Source organism: Gekko japonicus, unplaced genomic scaffold, assembly GCF_001447785.1.
Source record: "Gekko japonicus isolate JY-2015 unplaced genomic scaffold, Gekko_japonicus_V1.1 scaffold1355, whole genome shotgun sequence".
Lineage (NCBI taxonomy): Eukaryota > Metazoa > Chordata > Lepidosauria > Squamata > Gekkonidae > Gekko > Gekko japonicus.
Genome location: NW_015173170.1, coordinates 339,522 through 349,855, shown reverse-complemented (window position 1 = coordinate 349,855; position 10,334 = coordinate 339,522).

Sequence of the window (10,334 nt, the reverse complement as noted above, 5' to 3'; positions counted from 1 at the left end):
CCCTTTGCTAGCTTAGCAGGGTTTTAACTGGTTAAACCACTAAGCAGCTCCAGCTTCCTAAAGGCCATGCTTGTGAAAACTGGCTTCCATCCTTCAAGCACTTTTCTATTCAAGGAAACCTCCGGGGATCTGTTTTCTTGAGAGTCAAGAATACCTAAGAAGCTCTGAATGATTTAGGACACTGTTCCCCAATGTGATGCCCACGGGGGCCATGGCACCTGCCAGTGTGTATCCTGGTGCCCACTTGGTGTGCTTTTTCCCTCCTGAAGCATCACTTCTTCAAAAGGAAAAGACAGTCTGGGCTTTCCTCCACCTCATTTGGAACAGGAGGTACTTCAGAAAAACTCAGGAGGCATCATCTTGGTGTCTCTAGGTGGGCACCCACTGGGCAATATCTGATTCTATCATAGCAGGATGCTCCTAACGTTTTGTGGAATCCCTCGCAAAATTTTGTGGTTAGACGGGGCTTCTGTGGCAGCCACTTTACTATGGCACTCACTACTATGGTCTCAAATGCCTAAAGGGGTTGGGGAACTCTGAATGTCTCAAGGAACCCCTTTCCCCATTATGACAGTTATGACCTTCTTGGGAAGGGACTCCTTTCTTCAGGTAGCACCGACCCGCTCTGTAAGATCGGCAGCACTGAAAGAAAATGTTATAATCACCCCACTGTTGTGGAACTCCTGGTCTAAAGAGGTTCAACAGAGTCCAGCTATCCAGGCTTCTAGAGCAGGGTTGCCACTCTGGGCTGAGAAATTCCTGGAGATTTGGGAGTGGAGCAGGGGGGGGCAGGGTTTGGGGAGGGGAGGGCAGAAAGGGAGGGTGGTAAAGGGCGGAGTATAATGCCGTGGAGTCCACCTCTAAAACAGCAGTTTTCTCCAGGAAAATTGACTGGGGATCAGTTGTCATTCTGGGGCACCTCCCGGTCCCACCTGGAGGTCGGCAACCCTATTCTAGAGGCATAGCAAAACACTTGGCTTTTAATGATTTATTATCGATGTAGTCTGAGTAAAGTGGCTTTTTAACTGGTCTTGTGGATGTTTTATTATTTTTTTTGTATGCTATTACTCACTGGTTTAGATTTTAAGACATGTTAGCTAAAATAAAAGGTGGGATTGAGATATTTATTTAAATGGATAGATCACACCTTCAGATAACTGACCGTTTTATAGGTTTAAGAAGATACAGACAAAAGAGTTTACCCATTTTTCAAGTTATGGACACTGTGGCTGGTATGTGGTCCATCTCGGGCCTTGCAGTTTGGGTAAAATCCTAAGCAGAGTCACATCTAAGTCCATTGAAGCCAATGGGTTCAGAAGGGTGTCGCTTTGCTTAGGATAGCACTCAGAGTGCCGTATCTGTAGGGTTGCCAGCTCCGGGTTGGAAACTACCTGGAGAATTTGGAGGTGGAGCCTGAGGAGGGCGGAGTCTGGGGAGGGAAGGGACTACAATGGTGTACAATTCCATAGAGTCCACCTTCCAAAGTGCCCATTTTCTCCAGGTGAATGGATCTCTGTCGCCTGGGGATCAGTTGTCATAATGGGGAGACCTCCAGCCACCAACTGGAGGTTGGCAACCCTACATGATGTCAGTGACAAGCACCATTCCCATGTGCTAAGCATCATCATAGGTTACAGGCCATTGTACCATAGGGCTCATTTATTTACATTGCTTTTTTATTTTGTCTTTCTTCATGCGTCTGATCAATAGTGCCCTCTGATTACTTTCCCTATGCAACATTCAGTGGCAGAAGGTACCCAGGGCTATTTTTGGGCAGGAACGCACAGGAACGGAGTTCCGGCTGGCTCCCGAGTTGGCCACGCCCAGCAGGAACTCATTAGCATAATAGGCCACACCCAACAGCAGAAACTCATTAGGATTGGCTACATTAGGGGTGTGTGGCCTAACATGCAAAGGAGTTCCTGCTACAAAAAAAGGCCCTGGGTTTTGACCACAAACAAGGTAAACAGAATAAGAAGCAAACGGTTGGTGTGGCTGGATGACCACACTTCTGGTAACATGTGGGTGCGGCCTAATATGCTAATGAGTGGTGCTGTCAGGGGTGTGGCCCAATATGCTAATGATTTTCTGCTATTGGGTGTGGCCTATTATGCTAATGAGTTCCTGCTGGGCTTTTTCTAAAAAAAAAAGCCCTGAAGGTACCTACTTCCATATGAAAGGGCTTCACAGTTTATACCTTTCTCCATATAAGGCCATGCACCAGTTCAGAGTAGGGTAGAAAGGGAGGGTGGTAACAGCAGACAGCAGGGCTTTTTAGTGTATTGGACGATGAGACTTGTAAAGCCACGTGTTTTAAGGTTCTGAAAAGGATAAGAGAACGTTCGTTTCATAGCAGGCGTGTTGGTTTTTAAAGCTCTGTTAGCTGTTTTATAGCACTCTCTTACAATGATGTGTATTGATTGTTCTATTGTTTTCCAATGGATTATCCGGTGTTTTCCTGCTCTGAGTTTTTTTGGGGTGCAAAATTGTTTAAAGGTAAAGGTTTCCCTTGCTTGAAAGCCAGTCGAGTCCGACTCTAGGGATGTGGTGCTCATCTCCGGTTCAAAGCCAAAGAGCCAGCGCTGTCCAAAGACGTTTCCGTGGTCATGTGGCCGGCATGACTAGACGCCGAGGCACACAGAACGCTGTTACCTTCCCACCGAAGTGGTACTTATTTATCTACTTGCAATTTCTTGCTTTCAAACTGCTAGGTTGGCAGGAGCTGGGGCTTTAGTCTGGATTTTCATTATAGTGCCTTTAGTCTGGATTTCCTATTGGTTTTCTCCGCAGGTTATCAGAAAGTATCAGCAAGTCACCAGCTTGAAGTAGTTCAAGCACCTCCTACCACATAACAGTTAGAAGAAGCGAGGCGCTCAGTACGTAGTTGTCTTTGAGGCTGTTAGTGATTGTAGCCTGTTGCCTTTCACAGAGAAAGCGTGGAGAGCCTTATTCAGAAGCATTCCTACGCCCGATCCCCCATCAGGACCTATGGGGGAGACGATGATGTTCTGGGAGAGGAGAACCAAGCCACACAAAGCAGAGGTAAGAGCTGGGACACTTCCACCCCCACCCCACCCCCATGCCCAACCGTTCGCCTTCACTCCCGGCTCGAGCAGTCTTAACAGAGGTGCCAGCCTCCAGATGGGGCCTGAGGATCTCCTGGAGTCACAGCTCATCTCCAGACGACCGAGATCAGTTCTCCTGGAGGGTGGGATCTTTGGCATTATACGTCACGGGGGCCCCTGCCCTCCCCAAGCGCCATCTCCAAATCTCTGGGAGTTTCCCAACCTGGAGACAGCAACTCTGTTGGCCGTCCATAGGGTTGCTAACCTCCTGGTGGCTAAACACAGAAAACACCGCGTTGCAACAATAAACACAATATTCACACGTACTTATAGCTAAATATATTTGCTTTTTATACACAACATCAACTCTAGTGTATGGTAAACACTTTCAAACGACAACATCACATTTCAGACACTTTCAAACTAAGTTGTATAACATGAAGAGTCCAACTGTCTTCTTCCTGATGGAGGATAAATACCAATGTGCAGTTATTTGTACCGAACGATGCAGCAACCTATTGTACATTTCCCAAGTGATGATCCAACAGGTAAAGCTAGCAGGCAGCTTGTATTTCTCACTGTGATGATTCAGCTTAGCAAGCAAGCCTAGTAGATGTATTTTCCCATGAGGTGATTCAGCTAGCAAGCAGGCCTAGCACGCCTCCCGGGCATAACCTGCATGCTTCGAACAAATCTTCTTCAGGCATAAATTTTTCTTGAACCACAGCTCTTGAATTTACATTTCAGCCATGTTTACATTGTTTGACTTATGCATGGGTAAATTCAAGAGCTGTGGTTCCAGAAAAATTTATGCCTGAAGAAGATTTGTTCGAAACACACAGATTATGCCCGGGAGGCGTGCTAGGCCTGTGTATAAAAAGCAAATATATTTAGCTATAAGTACATGTGAATATTGTGTTTATTATTTCAACACGGTGTTTTCTGTGTTTATCTAACTTAGCCGTGTTCCCTGTGTGCTTGCTGTTGAACCTCCAGGTGGCACCTTGAGACCATCCACTATTACAATTGACCTCCAGACGACCAAGATAGGTTCTCCTGGAGGAAATGGGCGCTTTGGGGGTATGTTCTACGGCATTATACTCTGCTCAGGCCCCTCCCTTCCTCAAACCCCACCTTCCCCGGGCTCCACCCCCCAAATCTCCAGGTAATTCCCAGCCCAGAGCTGGCAACCCTGCCAAGGGGACCTGGCAACCTTATATGTGCCGGGGAAAAGCCTGGATGTGCTGACATGCAGTGGTGACATCATCAGAGTACACCAGTACCTACAAGTCTCTTGGTTAGCAACACTCGTTGCTACAGAGTCCCTGTGCTGCTTTTCCCTGTCCCCCCAATTCATCCTCAGGGCCCCTCGTTGCATAGGCCCCCGTTTACTGAAGTGGCAGGTGCCCAAGAGGGTAAGGGTCTTTTTTTGGTGGGTGGTGCAATTTTTTGTGAGTCCTCCACCATATGCAAGGCATTGGGTTACCAACCTCAGGGTGGTGCCTGGAGTTCTCCCAGAATTACAGCTGATCTCCAGATTACAGAGATCAGTTCCCCTGGAGGAAATGGTAGCTCTGGGGGACGGACTCTGGGCGTCATTTCCCTCCGGAGCTCCTCCCTTTCCTGAATGCTGCTGCCAGTCCCATATCTCCAGGAATTTCCCAAACTGGAGTTGGTAGTCCAATTCGAAATCACCATTCAGCTTTAGGCTTTCTTGTATGTGTGCAGCTTGTTGCACTTGTTCTTACTGCTTGAATCTTGTAGCCCAGTTTAAGATTTATTTATACCCTTTGCCTGCATTCTGCTGTTTTAAACACTGTAGTTGATGCTCTTTTATGATTTATTGCTGGTGTTCTCAGAGGTGATCTGGTTGCTGCCCCCCCCATACTGCCTTGAAACACTGTAGATTAATTAAATCAGTGTTTTCAAAAGGAACAAGGGTTGGGCAAGGAGTGGAATAGCCAAAGATCCATGTCTTCATAATATCAGAACAACTAGTTCTGCAACTAATAATAATTAATCGTTATTGTATTGTGTTGGGATTCTTTGTAAAAATATTTAAGCAGAGTAAAAATCATTAGAGTCAGCAGAGTAAAGATTGAGAGACTGAGTCCATGTGTATGAAAAATATAAAAGTTTAGTATAAACCTAACATGGGATAAAGGTACTTAGGATATAAAACAACAACAAGAGCTAGGTACTACATCCTTACAGCTAAAGGGATAAAACAGGAATGGCGTCTCCTTCTTCAGCAAGAACAAAAGAGCAGGAAGGAGAACACAATATGCTAAATACCTGATACATTGTTTTCCAATCAGACACCTAAGGTTCTTACAGAATTCCCAGGCATTCTATTGTGTAAACAGATTGGTTACAAACAAACATGTGACTTCCTGTTGACCATTACAAACAGCAGCAACCCTGTAAATACTGAAGTGTTTTAAACTTGTCATGCCCAACATATTGCATTGTGTGTAGAATAGCCAGGAGACCCTAAGACTGCCTGGCAGCAGGAAGTTCTAGCTCTTTAGCAATGTCCACCACTAGGTGGCGAACTAGACTTGTTTTTGAGGCAAGAGACGTTTCAGAGGTGGTTTGCCATTGCCTGCCTCTGCTTCAGGACCAATGTTCGCTCTAAGTTGTGGAGTCTTGTGAGCAAAAAAATCTACTTTGTGAGCTACTGGCATTAAAGTTGTGAGCAGGCAATTTGGCTACTGCATAAATTACTTTGCTCTGGAACCATCCTTCCTGAGCTAAGACAAAAATGTATGAGCTAGAGGCTAAAAAACTGTGAGCTGGCTCACACTAACTCAGCTTAGAGGGAACACTGTTCAGGACCCAAGTATTCCTTGGAAGTCGCCCTTCCAAATACTAGTTAAGGCCGACCCCTCTTAGCTTCCGAGATCTGATGAGATTGGGCTAGCCTGGGCCAGCCAGGCCAGGGCAGCTCTGCAACTGAACATAAAATATACATCCTTCCTGGAGCCGGCTGCCAGTTCCACATGGGCCACTCACGCCTGACCTTCTCACAGCTTCGGCCGCTATCACCTTCCTTCCCTCCCCCACCCTTCTCACTCAAATCTGCAAACGGGGGATGGGAGTAAATTTGGAAACAGCTCTCAAACTCGGCTCCAAGCCGGGTGATTTTCAGTGCAATCCTGTGCAGAGTTACTCGCCTGGGGATGCCCCTCACCCCTTCAGCCCTTGCCAGCTCCATGCAGGGGAGCGGTCCGACATTCCCGTCTTTCCACATGCCCAGATACCACCATTACTTTCAGCAGGGGCCATACGCGGCGATCCAGGGACTGCGCCACTCCTCTGCGGTGATGACGCCTTTTGTATGACTGACCAAAGACGAGGCGAGCCAGGGCTGGGCCTGGGGATGACTACGGACCTCTTCGGAAGGCAAGCGGAGAAACAGCAAGGGGGTGGGGGAAGAGACCCCGTTTGCATAAATCAATAAGGGGTTAGATTCCTCCACTGAGGGATCCAGGGAAGCGTGCAGCTTGGAGTGGCTCAGAAGCCTGTAAGTCAGATGCAGCCAAAGGGTGAGAGCCAAATGCTGCAAGGGACGGTTCTCATGGTGCATTATAAAACCTCTAGGTAAGAGGCTGCGTTGGTGCAGCAGTTGTATAGTCGTATTGTGTATAGACCTCCCCTCCCAACAGGGGCAACAAGAAGCAATATCGTGCATAGGACTTCATTGCTCTTTACGAATAATGGAAAATAAAGTATTTGTTGCTTTGAGCATGCATAGGCTATTTCAGCGTCAAGTTGGCTAGGAAAGAAACAGAAGGGAAACACCACTCTCCAAGCTCCCTACCCTGTTTAAAGATATTTTAAGATACCTACCCTGGTGCATTAAGAGCACTGGGCAGAATCCACCAGAATTCTTCTATAACTAGAAATAATGCCCGTTGCGGAAATAAATACAACGGGATCTAGAAAGAGGCTCTGGGAGAGTGCTCTGGCTTTGGGCAAACAGTGTCAGTTTCCTGTGGCGACCTCAGCAGGGTTTAATGACAGAGTCCACTGTTTTCTCCAGAGGGACTGATCTCTGCTACCTGAAGAGCATTTGTATGTTTGAGTTATCTGTAGCCCTCACCTGGAGAGTGGTAACCATTGTTACCCATTCTCCTCTCCCCTATGAGGTATGTTATGCAACTGAAAATTCCAACTGCCTTGCGGGGGGTAGGAAAGAAACAGAAGGGAAACACCACTCTCCAGGCTCCCTACCCTGTTTAAAGATATTTTAAGATACCTACCCTGGTGCATTAAGAGCACTGGGCAGAATCCACCAGAATTCTTCTATAATGAGCACTGTTGGAAAGGAATGAGAGCTCTTTTTCACTCCAATGGGGTTTTGCACAGATGATCCCATGGGATTAGGCCTAGTCATTAGTCCTTTTCAGATGTTCAAGGCGCACACAAGGAACGTACAAGGGGAGGGGGTGTACAAGATGGTAAACTGAGAGCCAGTTAAGTGCGCAGACTCTAATACGGAAGAACAGGGTTTGATTCCCCACTCCTCCACTTGCAGCTGCTGAATGACCTTGGGCAAGCCATAGTTCAGTCAGAGCTGTTCTTGAAAGAGCATTTCTCTCTCAGAGCTCTCTCAGCTTCACCTACCTCACAGGGTGTCTCTTGTGGGGAGGGGAAGGGAAAGGAGTTTGTTAGCCGCTCTGAGATTCCGAGTGAAGGGCGGAATCCAATCGCTTCTTCCTCTTCTTCTTCTTCCCCAGCCTACACAACCTATGAGCAAAGCAGTGTATGTGCACAGTGCTTTATCCATGTGATTGGAAACCGTGAAAAGATGGGGCACCCCAAAAAGGAGACTTAAAAGAACCACACACACACAGGCTTTGTGGATACGTTCCCGTCTTTGTGCATCAGTTGTGGGGCCAAGCTTCCTCCTCTCCCTGGGCCTGCACATTGTGTGCTCTTAGAATGTCTGAAAAGGGCTGTCATTTCTTCTGTATCAGACCACAAAGCAGAGTTTCCCCCACTCATCCTTTTCTTCCTTTTTGTTCACAAAATCAGGCTAGCCATTGAAAACTGCATAAGGAAATATTATGCTCAGTTGATAAATATGCTTTTCAGGTTTCCTGGAAGGAAATAATAATTGAAACATCTGTCTGTGGGAACTGAAGGATGGCATTAGTTCCCAAAGAACTGTTGACTTGAAGTCCCAATATGAAGGATCTTCACACCCTGCCGTATCGCATTTTATTTGATATTTATGATACTGTGTCCAGATAGCAGTGGTCCACAAGGATGGATGCATTTCTTGTTTTGTTTATTAATATTGGTAGAGATTACATGGAGGGCAAAACAGGGCTGTTCTGCATTGTTTCTGCCTTCTGTTAGATGACTCAGTTTTAAAAGAAGGATCTGGGACATCTTCCCTGATTGTTTGTTTATCATCAGTCTGCGGCACCCGTGAAATGCCTCCCATCCACATTCTCTTCAATGACACTATTCGGTAGTTGCCGAGAGCCAAGGGTAGTGTGGGGTCATCTTGTAAGAAATTCTGCATGGGCAAAATTTCCCTCTTCAGCACAGGCTTTGATCCATAAGATCCTGCCGTATATGTCTGGATGCTGTGATAGGAAGCTACAGTAGTCCAGATATGTGCCAGGATGGCGTGAGTACTAACCACACCATTGTCAACAAACCAGATTGTACATGTGCATTAGGTAGTTTCCGTGTGATCCTAGCCAGACTTTTCTGAATTCTCATTTTCTCATTTTACTCACTGTTAAGTTCTTGTTTCTTCAGGGTTTTTCGATATCAAACAGCTTTATTTTCAGTTTCTCTCCCAGCAGTTTAAATCTGCAGGGAGAGAGGCTGGAAATAAAGCTGTTTAATATCCGTTCGACCACTAGAGGGAGCAAAACACGGGCCGAACAGGGGGAAAAAACTTAAAGAAAGAGGAACTTAACAGCAAGTAAAATTAGAATGTGGAAAAAGCCTTTCATGTAATCCAGTTAGCAAATATTAAAGGCGCCTCATGGGATCCAGTCATAGTGCCTGGACAGCCACATTACTCTGGGAACGTATGAAGGAGTCCTAACCGCTGTCAAAAAAAAGAGGGGAAATTTGAAAAATTCTGAGATATGTCCTTTTACCCTGATGGCCTTCTTCCTTGTATGACCCAGTGTTCAGAATGTGAGGTTTGAAGAGGCTTTTCTTCATCATGATAATTTGCAGAACACACGAAACTGCCTTATCCTGGATTAGACCCATGGTCCATCAAAGTCAGTATTGCCTACTCAGACTGGCAGTGGCTCTCCAGGGTCTCAGGGCAGAGGTCTCTCACATCACCTCCTGCCTAGTCCTTTAGCTGGAGATGCTGGGTGTTGAACCTGGGACCCCCTGCGTGCTAAGCAGATGTTCTACCGCTGAGCCATAGCCCCTCAATGGAAAAACTGTGCGGTCCCTGCCTGAGACTGGCAAAATGTGAGTGAGAGGAGGCAGTAAGGATAACAGCAATCAAATCCTGTCCAGGGATCTCCTGATTGCTTGGAAATAAGCCCACTGTCCAGGGATGTACTACAAATACAGGAGGACTAAGAGAAGCAGAACAGCAGTGGCCTGTGAAGTTAAAAAGGCCCAGGAGCCACTTACAAGGTAGCGCTGCAGGTGCCATTCAGCTCAGGCCTGGCCAGTGGCACCCACAGTGTGTGTCAGCTCACCTGCTGCTGGTTGTGGCAGTGCAAGATGAGGTGGCCAACTCTAGGTTATGAGATTTCTGGAGATCGGGGGTGGGGGTGGAGCTGGGGAGGGCAGAGTTTGGGACCTCAGCCGAGCTAGAGCTATACCAGCCATCTTCCAGCACAGCCATTTCCTCCAGGCGAACTGATCTCTGTCGTCTGGATATCAGCTGTAATTCCGGGAGATCTCCAGGTGCCGCCTGGAGGTTGGCAACTAGGGAAGAGGCAGTGGGCGAGCTGATATCGGTGTTTATGCTTCTGGCCAGATCTGAGCTGAACAGCTCCTCCAGCACTGGCACATCTACTGGGGTTGTATTCAGCTTGCTTCCGTCTCCCAGCGGCCCTTCGAGGCAGTGGCCTGCTAAGAATGTTCCCAGTAAGTGAAATGGCCAGTCTGCCCCTGGCAGGGTTGCCATGTCCCCCCCCAGCCTACCGGGGCAGCCCTGTAGCTAGGGAATTTGGGGGGAGGGGGCCTCAGGGGGCCCGCCAGCTAATTAAATGAAAGTACAATGCAGGTGGTAAGTTGGAGTACTTTGGGGGCAGCCTGGGAGGGAGG